The sequence below is a fragment of the Myotis lucifugus genome, unplaced genomic scaffold, assembly GCF_000147115.1.
Source record: "Myotis lucifugus unplaced genomic scaffold, Myoluc2.0 scaffold_887, whole genome shotgun sequence".
NCBI lineage: Eukaryota > Metazoa > Chordata > Mammalia > Chiroptera > Vespertilionidae > Myotis > Myotis lucifugus.
The window spans coordinates 15,314-24,962 of record NW_005871935.1 but is presented as its reverse complement, the minus strand read 5'-3'; the positions used below and the strand labels follow the sequence as shown (position 1 = coordinate 24,962).

Sequence of the window (9,649 nt, the reverse complement as noted above, 5' to 3'; positions counted from 1 at the left end):
GCCCGAGGGCTTCCAGGCTGCCAGAGGGATGTCTGACTGCCAGCTTAGGCCTGATCCCCCTAGGAGCTGGTCTAAGCCAGCTGGTGGACATCCCCCCCCCCACCCCCGAGGGCTCCTGGGCTGCTAGAGGGCACAGGCAGAGCTGAGGGACCCCTCTCCACCCCAAGTGCATGAATTTTCATGCACCAGGCCTCTGGTATTGAATAAAAGTGGGTATCTTTGTTTTGCTCCTGATCTTAGGAGAAAAGCTTTCAGTCTTTCATCATTGAGGATGATGTTAGCTATGGATTCTTCATATATGGCCTTTATCATGTTGAAGAAGTTTTCTTTTATCCCTAGTTTATTGAGTGTTGAATTTAGTCAAATGCTTTTTCTGCAGCAGTTGAGGTGAACATGTGATTTATTCCCCCTTCATTCTATTAATGTGGTGTATTACATTGATTGGTTTTCACATGTTGAACCATCCTTGCAAGCAAAGAATAAGTTGAATTTGGTCATGATATACGATCCTTTTAATATAGTTCTGAATTCAATTTGCTAGTATTTTGTTGAGGATTTTTGAACCTATAGTCATAACAGACCTTGGTCTGTAGTTTTCTAGTAGAGTCTTTTTCTGGCTTTCGAATCAGAGTATCAGGAAACTGCTGTTCTCATAGCATGAGTTAGGAAGTGTTCCTTCATCTTCAATTTTTGGGAAGACTTTGAGGAGAAGGATTGGTGTTAATTCTCCTTTAAATTTTTGGTGGAATGCATTAGTAAAGTCATTGAGTCCTGGACTGTATATTTCTAAGCCAACTTCTTCTCCTCCTCTTACTGCTATGGTTCTAATATACAGTTGGGTTTGGGACCAACTATCCAAAATACCTGACTTGAATGCCCTTGGGTATAACTGAATAAACTAGTAACATTAAGGTTTTAAAAAGAGAGTAATGTAACCAAGCTACCCAGCTCTAGAAATGCCTTCAGGAGGGAAACCAAAGGACATAGGGGTGAGCAACCCTCTGAGAGTGAGGGAGTGCCAGGAGGGTTGAGGTAAGTATGTCCAAACCTGTAAAGAACTTTCACAAAAAATGTATTTGAGCCAAACAGAGGATATTTCTAGAAGTAAGATCTCAACAGACTGAGAAAAATGCCTCTGAGAATGGCCGTTTGCAGCTCCTTGTATACATTTGCAATTAAGGAGGGGATGTGAGGACGATTACATGAAGGTGGGAGAAAGCAAGGTGGGGATTGGATTCCAGGATAGTTAAGATTCTGTGCTCTTTGGAGGGTGGTTGCTCTGAAAAAAAGAGGCATCAAAGGTGTGTAAATCTAGATGCACAGAGACAATGGGCAGGGCTTGCTTAAAGCAAAGATAAACCTCTTAGCCCAGCCAGCACGGCTCAGTGGTTGAGCGTTGACCTATGAATCAGGAGGTTCAATTCCCTGTCAGGGCACATGCCCAGGTTGTAGACTTAATCTCCAGTGTGGGGCGTGCAGGAGGCAACTGATCAATGATTCTCTTTCATCATTGATGTTTCTATCTCCCTCTCCCTTTCCCTTCCTCTCTGAAATCAATAAAAACATTTTTTTTAAAAAAAAAATGATAAACCTTTTACTAAAAAAGGTATATGCCGGGGATGTGACTACCAACCATGACCTGCCCAGTTAGGAATGAATGATCAGGTCAGCCTGTGAGGTTACTTCCCTAAAACCCCTGGTGTGTAGGTTCACCTGACGTTAGCAGCGTCCATCTAACTAGCTTCTTTCCACAGTTGTAGCAGGTCTGTAGCACTAGAGTTCTGCAGAAGTCCCCGGTCTGAGAGTGCAGGGAGGAGGTGTTATGTACAAAATGCAACTCAGAGGAGTCAGATGGCCAGGGGTCCGGTCCCCTGAGACCTGGGCCAAGCGGATGGCACTGCGACAGGAAAGAGGGAGCTTCGTGGCACAGGTTAATGTGAGGTTGTTCTCGCTAAAATCCTTTCTTAGTCTACTGATGCCTCAGATCACAGTCAATGAAGAAGTGTCATAAACCTTGCAATTAGGCAGAAAAGCAATTTCCTACAGGTTCCGTTGCCTTTTAAACTCAGTCTCTCTTCTCCTCACCCCCATCTTTCTCGGGGCACTAGGCTATGTTTCCAGTTAAAAAAAAAAACTTGTTTGGCCACTTGGGTAGAAAGAGGAATTAATGTAATATTTGAATTCTCAACGGACTGGTTCTCCTTGGGAGCAAGTAGCCAATCGCGTATCGGAGGAAGAACAAAATGTCACCAAGCCTGAATGAGCAGTTCCTTAATCATCCCGCAGCACCCGGGCTGTACGCACAGAACAGCTTCCTCTCACCTGGTGAGTCACACCTCCCACCCCAGCAGGGTGCAGAAACACCAGTGAAACCTGGATGAAAGAGTAAGAACACGTCAGGCCGGTGAAACATTCCCCTGCTGTCAGTTTGGTGACATGCTGAACCCTGCCTCAAGGTGGAGGGAATCCCAGGAGGGTTTTCAGCAACACACGGTTTTATAGGACCCCCCCCGCCCCCGCCACGGAAACGAGGGGCCTGCAATGGGGCCTGCAATGTCTTTAGTCCCACAGACATTTCCATCTTTAAACACAAAAGTGCATGGAAGCTCTGAACACAGAGTTTCTGTTCGTCTTGTATTAAGGGGAGGGGCATTTCTACAGAGTTCTCCACCTTGAATAGATGATAAAAGCCAATTTGGAAGATCTGAGTTTCCTTTTCAAAATCCAAGATGTAGGTAAATCAACAAACACTTACACTGTTTCTATATCAAACCTCCCCCAGCCCCCCCCCCCCTTGCAGCTCACACCTATGAAATGGAGACGAGGCAGTGATAACAGCATCCCACATTTAGAACTGGCTCAGAGACCAAAAGAGATGATAGCATTAGAAGAGATTATAGCATTAAGAAAGGCTGTGAGTAAAAATCCAAAGCTTGAGACCCAATGCTCAAATATTTTCAGCTACTGTTAGATCCGAAACATTACTTCTCAAGGTAGAGAAAGGCTGGTGGGCTTGCAAAGGTGTGCACTTACCTACCAGGGTGAGGTAGCCTAAGCTGTGACCTTGATGAACACAGAGGTTCCTCTGTCTCTTTATATAAACAGAAAATGTTCCAAACAAACTTGCACTAGGTCATTCCATCATTATCGTGATGGCTTTTGTCCATAAACACGTACTAGGCATCCACTTGGCCAGCACTGACCCGCCCAGACCTATTTCCCCTTCCCTGAACCATCACCTGGATGGCAAACATCTCCAAGGGCATTGCTTCAACACTCTTCTGGAATCATATCCATCAAAATTTGCACATAGGTATCTGACACAAGCTTTCATTGTAAGTAGGTACTGAAATAGAGGCTCATAATTAGCTCTCTGGGGAGGCAAATGTGTGGTAGAGCAGAGCTCAGCAGGAGAAAAGTCGAGGCAGGTGTTGAAGAAACACTGCGCGAAGGGGGTGGTACAAAGGTTATTTGAAGTGCAGGCAATACCACGGAAGTAGGAAAGGAAAGGGAGTCATCCCTCCAGACCTTTCTAGTTGTAATTCCCATCCATATCAGCACGTGATTCTGAAAGAGTGCTTGCAATTTATCGAACACCAGGCAATCCTGGAGGTGTAGCAGGTTGAAATGTAAGATGCACGGTCCTGGACAGGTCACAGCTCCATGAGGACAGTATTATGTCCACCCACGTCTCCAGCCCCGTGGCCAGCACCGGCCCCACGATTCGTGTTCCTTAAATCACATCCCTCCAGACCTCCCCACTTGTTACTTCCTTAACCTTTTTTCATCTAAATCTAAGACTGGACATCAAACCCTCATGTCTCTAAATTTATGCACCCTGCCATTGTGCATAGAACTGGCCTTGATCCAGAAGGAGGGGTAGGATGTTCGTTGACCTCTGTTGTGCCCTGGTCTGAGGCTGGCTCACCCCAGATGAAGCTCTGGCTGCCTCACTTACTTTCAAAATGTTCCTGCCTCCCCTGAGAACGCAGAGAGGTAACATGCAGCACCAGGACTTAGCACTCACTGCGCCCTACCGCTGTCCGCTCTTTGCAACCTTTTTTCTCACTTTGTAGTGACTCTTCGTGCTATTCTTTTTCATCTATTTGGAGACTCTCACCAGATTTCTCTAACTCAGATTTCTCTAACTAAACTCTTCTCTCTGCTCAGATTATTATAATTGAAGTTACAATGGATTTGAGTGTTCATTAAACTTGAAAAATTTTGCCACCCCATTATAGTCCATGGTGGTCTGGGTGATGAAGAGGGATGCCCTGGAGGAGCTAACAGCTGCATCAAAAAAAGACTATGTTCACCCTGGCCCGGTAGCTCAGCTGGTTAGCGCATCGTACCGATATGCCAAGGTTGAGGGTCCGATCGCCAGTCAGAACACATACAAGAATCAACGAATGAGTGCATGAATAAGGGGAACAACAAAGCCATGTTTCTCTCTCTCTCTCAACTCAATTAAAAAAAATACTGTGTTCAGCAGGAGTGTTTCTTCTTTCCCCAACATTCATGAAGTTGTATTTGCACCAGGAATGAAGCAGGGTTTTCCGTGCACAAATCTGATGGGAAAGATGCTTTTCAGCAAAACTGTCCTTTAGAGCAAACTGACAATTCTATTCAGTTCTCCTCACACCTGGTCTCTTCATAGTGAGACAGACCTTAGGCAAATGCTATCGCGGTGGAGTTTGGGTAATTACACAATGCTTCATGCTACATAGACTAACAGTAAGATTTCCAAATATGTCTGAGTACAGTATTTTATTCCTGGCAGAACCTGGCATAAGGAAGCATCAGGATGACCCCAAATTTCAAGCTGGTGATAGTGTGCCTGGCTCTACTCTTTGAAGGCTCTTTGTAACATGGATCCATAAACCAGGAAGCATACAATACTCCAAAATAAAACTCAACGGAAGCTCAAACCTGCTCAGAGGATTTTCACATACAGACAAGCACATCAAAGTGACTTGTATCTTTTTCACTCCAGCCCAGGAGTGGACCTGCAAGAAGGGTTAGAACTCTTTGACAGCGACAATGCCCAGCAAGAGGGGCCAGAAGTCACCTGCTATGAACCTTCCCTGGTGCTATCCATTTCCTTTATTTTGTCTCCAAGACTCCTACCCCGAGGAGAGCTCTCAGAGGGTTTTATATAATGCACCCTGAAGAAACTGTCTCATTCATCCCTGATCCCACCACCTCCAAAAAAAGCCGCATTTCTAAGCGTTCACTGGCAGGAGGGAAAATATTCATCCCCTCCTGGCATGCCCAGAAGTGGTGCTGGAGAAGATGTAAGCGACCAGGAGTGACATTACCACCGAGAGGGGCACACCACAGGTGAAGAGGATTGCACAGCAGGGGGTGGGAGGAGCTCAGGGTTGTAGGGAAGCATAAACCACAGAACTGTTGTGCCTTCAGAAACTATCATTTTGTAACTAAAGAGCTGACAATGATGTCAATGAGCATCCTATCTTCTCTTTACAACACTGATCTGTTCAGTCACAAAACTAAAACTTGTAAGATTTCTTCCCAAAAGCCATATATTTCCAAAAAATGCAAAAAGTTGCACTGAAAAGAAAACACTGGTTTGAAGAAAGCATTTTATTTTCATAATGTTTTTATTAATGTGTTCATTCATCATCCTTTTTTAAAATATGTTTTTATTGATTTGAGAGAGAGAGAGAGAAACATCCATGTAAGAGAGAAATATTGGTTGGTTGCCTCCCTCATGTGCTCCAGACTGGTGTTTGAACCTGCAACCTGGGTATGTGCCCAGACTGGGAATCGAACCCTCGACCTTTTGGTGCATGGGATGATGCATAATCAACTGAGCCACACTGGATAGAGCCATCATCTTTTTATGAAATATAATATTCAGTGAATTATTTTTTAATATTAAAATGCAATATGTGAGGGAAATTGCAGTAAAGAAAGCAAAACTACAAATTGTGGCAACAGTAGCTGGTGGTGATGGTAAAGTCTCTCTCTCTCTCTCTCTCTCTCTCTCTCTTTTTCTTTTTAAAGTCTCTTTTGAATCCCTTTTAGCCAACCTTTATCAAGCACCCTTGTGTGCCGAACAAACACCATGCTAGATGCTTCGGAAATATAAGAAGGCAGTATAATAAGTGGTCTACACCCTCAAGGATTTTAGTTTAATTGAAAAGAACAGCCATATGTAGCTATAGATACAAAAATCGGAGTTCTAGGACATGAGTAGTGTAACGGTCAGGAGACTTGGAGCCAGATTGCTTTGGTTTGAATCCCAACTCTACCACTCAAGCCAGGATTAGAGCAGCACAAAATTTAAGAAGGTGCCAAAAACAAGCCAGTAATCAAGATACATAATATTTTAATGTGATGTTTTAAAAGATCAAATTAATGTAAAAGCTGTATGATGCACAAAATAGCAAAAGTTTAAATAAAGGCAGGTTCCAATAATGCTGGGCCAAGTCACATCACAGCCCAACGCCAAAGGGAAATGTGCATCCCTATATACATGGTTCAGTGTACGTTTTACTGGTTTAAATAATTTATTTTTACCCCAAACAGAATTTGTTATAATTTATATTATTTTCATGGAAGCAAACTCATCACTTACCAGCGTTGTAATTCTAGGTGCGTTTCTTCACTCTCTCTGTCTTTGTTTCCTTTTCTGTAAAAAACGAAGGTAGGAGAAACAGTGCTATCTCACAGGGTTGGGAAGATTAAATGATTATTGTGTGTTAAGCACTTACAATAGCGCCCAGCCCACACAAATTCTCTTCAAAGCCCTTCTTATTGCTGTATCTTTATTATATAGACAATGAAAGTTTTAGAAGACCAGACATGAGAAATCAGTTTTAGCTGAGATGGTTGTCACTCACTATCTGATACATCATCACCTGGATCTATGGGGGTAGGCTGCCTGCTCACCAGTCTATAGTCTGGTCTATAATAGGTCAAGTCCCATAACAGGCACTACTATAGGGAAGATGGGATTTGAATTGGTTGGCCTTGAATAAATAAATATAGGGTGTCCCCCCCCAAATGTATATACACAGTTTGAATAATTATAAATGCAGTGTTTATTAAAATACATTTCATCTTTAAAATTGAACTAGCCATTGATGAGATTTGAAAAATAAAATAAAATTGAGTTAGCAGCAGTTACAGTGTGTATACTTTTTGGGACACCCTGTATTAGAAATAGAATTAGAGATGATGAAGAGGGTATGATGACTTTCAGTGTACTAAGTTGGAATTACTAGCAATACACCCAATTGGAAATATCCATCAGTCATATGGAAATGTGATTTGGCACTTGGAAGAGAGACAGAACCAAAGTGTAAATTTGTGTATAAGTCACGTGGTTGTGATAGGAGCATCGCATAAACAGATGCTGTCTCCAGGGGAGAGGGTGTGCGCAGAGACTAGCAAAGAGCAAAGGACCAAGATGTGGAGACAATGATTGGATGAGTCTGAGGAGGAGCTAGGAAAGCCACGTGGGAAGTCAGGATGATTCTCAAGAAGTAGGAGCAGCCAAGTCATATAACATCTCCCTGACTCCTGACACAATTCTGAAATAAGTGAAAATGATCTTGAGTAAGAGAGACCCAGATTCAATAAGGGGCTCGTTCTAAAATATTTTGTTCCTTCTGAAACTTGATGAAAATTTACAAGAAACATTCAGCAGTTAGTAGAATATATTTTAACATCATATATGTACTTCTAATTAAAATCTAGAAAAGAGATGCTCAAGTAAGTTAGTTAATGACAAAGTCACCAACTGCTTTGGAAAGCTGGAGAATCTAACCTCCCCTCGTGCTTTCCTCTCAATATGGAACACTATATGGCCCCTAATTGGTAAATTGATTATTCTTCAAAAATTTCATTTTTAAGCCAGTAGTTTGGAAACATCAGCAATGTGGCTTGGTTCCAATCCACCTTGTAAATACTTATTTCCCCCCACAATGTCCCTGAACCATATTATTGATAGTTCTCTATCCCCCACCCCCTTATATAACAACCATCATACTAGATGGTTTGCCTATTTACTTATTTCCTCTACAAGTTCCTTGAGGGCAGAAGCTGTGCTTTATTTACCTTTCTCAGCATATAGCACCCTGACAGGCTGACATAGGGTAGACACTCAATAAATATATACTAAGTGAATAAATAAATGGGAGAATGGCATTCTGAGCTCTCTTTCCGTCAGTGGAGAAAGAAATTCTCCCCACTTTATTAAATAGGGAATTAGAAGGCTTCTGGGGACATGGAGTGGAGGTATGTGATGGGGTGTGGGTTAAAGAGAGAATACCCTTGAGGCTGTTAAGAAAGGGATGGTGGCAGTTGAAGTAACCCCAAGCATGGGATGTGGAGAGAGAAACACTTAGTAGAAATGTATAAAAAGCATTTAGAAGCTCACAAGGTATAAGTTGTCATGATATACACTGCTGGTTGCCTGTCTAAATCTATCCCATCCTTCCTTGGGAAAGCAGAGAGTTGGTCTCCATGGCCATGTGCTATGGAAAGGGCACCCTGGGTCAAGCACCAAGGGAGTGGTCTAGATTCAATTCTAGCCAAGAGAAGAAATCTGCTGGGGTGGGGGCATAGTTCTGGGAGAAATTCTCTCGCTACTAAGAAGAGACAAGCAGCTCTTCCTTTCCGACCCACCACCTGTAGTGGAATGGTAGCTAAGATACAGATTTTCATGAAAACCTTTATGGGAAAGACCATCATTCTCAAGGTTGAACCCTCGGACACAATAGAAAATGCAAAGGCCAACATCCAGGATAAGGAAGTATTTCCTTCTGATCAGCAAAGACTGATCTTTGCTTGCAAGCAACTGGAGGATGGACGTACTTCGTCTGGCTACAACACTCAAGAGGAGTCCACTCTTCACCTTGTGTTGAGCCTTCATGGTGGTGCTAAGAAAAGGAAGAAGTCTTACATCACGCCCAAGAAGAATAAGCACAAGAGAAAGAAGGTTAAGCTGGCTGTCCTGAAATAATACAAAGTGGATGAGAATGGCAAAAGCAGTCGCCTGCGTCGGGGGTGCCCTTCAGATGAATGTGGTACTGGAGTTTTATGGCCAGCTACTTTGACAGACATTACTGTGGCAAATGTTGTCTGACCTATTACTTCAACAAACCAGAAGACAAGTAATTGCATATGGGTTAATAAAAGATGTGAACTAACAACAACAAAAAAGAGCCAGGTGGCCCTGGCCGGTTTGGCTCAGTGGATAGAGTATCCGCCTGTGAACTGAAGGGTCCTGGTTCAATTCCAGTCAAGGGTACATACCTCTGTTGCATGTTCAATTCCTGGCCCTAGTCAGGGTGCATGCAGGAGGCAACCAATCAATATCTCTCTCCCACATTGATGTTTCTCTCTCTGTGTCTCCCCCTCCCTTCCACTCTCTCTCTAAAAAAAATTATATATGTGTGTGTGTGTGTGTGTGTGTGTATTAAAGCATAATATCTAATTAGACCGGACAGCCAAATGACCTTCCAGACGTCATTCTGTGGCGGGGGTGGAGGCAGAGGCAGTTAGGGGCGATCAGGCAAGCAAGCGAGCAGTTAAGGGCAATCCAGCACTCAGGCAGAGTGGTTAGGGGCAATCAGGCAGGCAGGCAGAGTAGTTAGGGGTGATCAGGCAGGCAGGCAGA

General features: G+C 43.3%; 1 pseudogene; it reads left to right on the top strand.

Moving 5' to 3' along the window:
• The first annotated feature begins 8,668 nt into the window (after positions 1 to 8,668).
• LOC102420108 lies at positions 8,669 to 9,147 on the top strand (annotated as a pseudogene).
• The last annotated feature ends 502 nt before the right edge of the window (positions 9,148 to 9,649 follow it).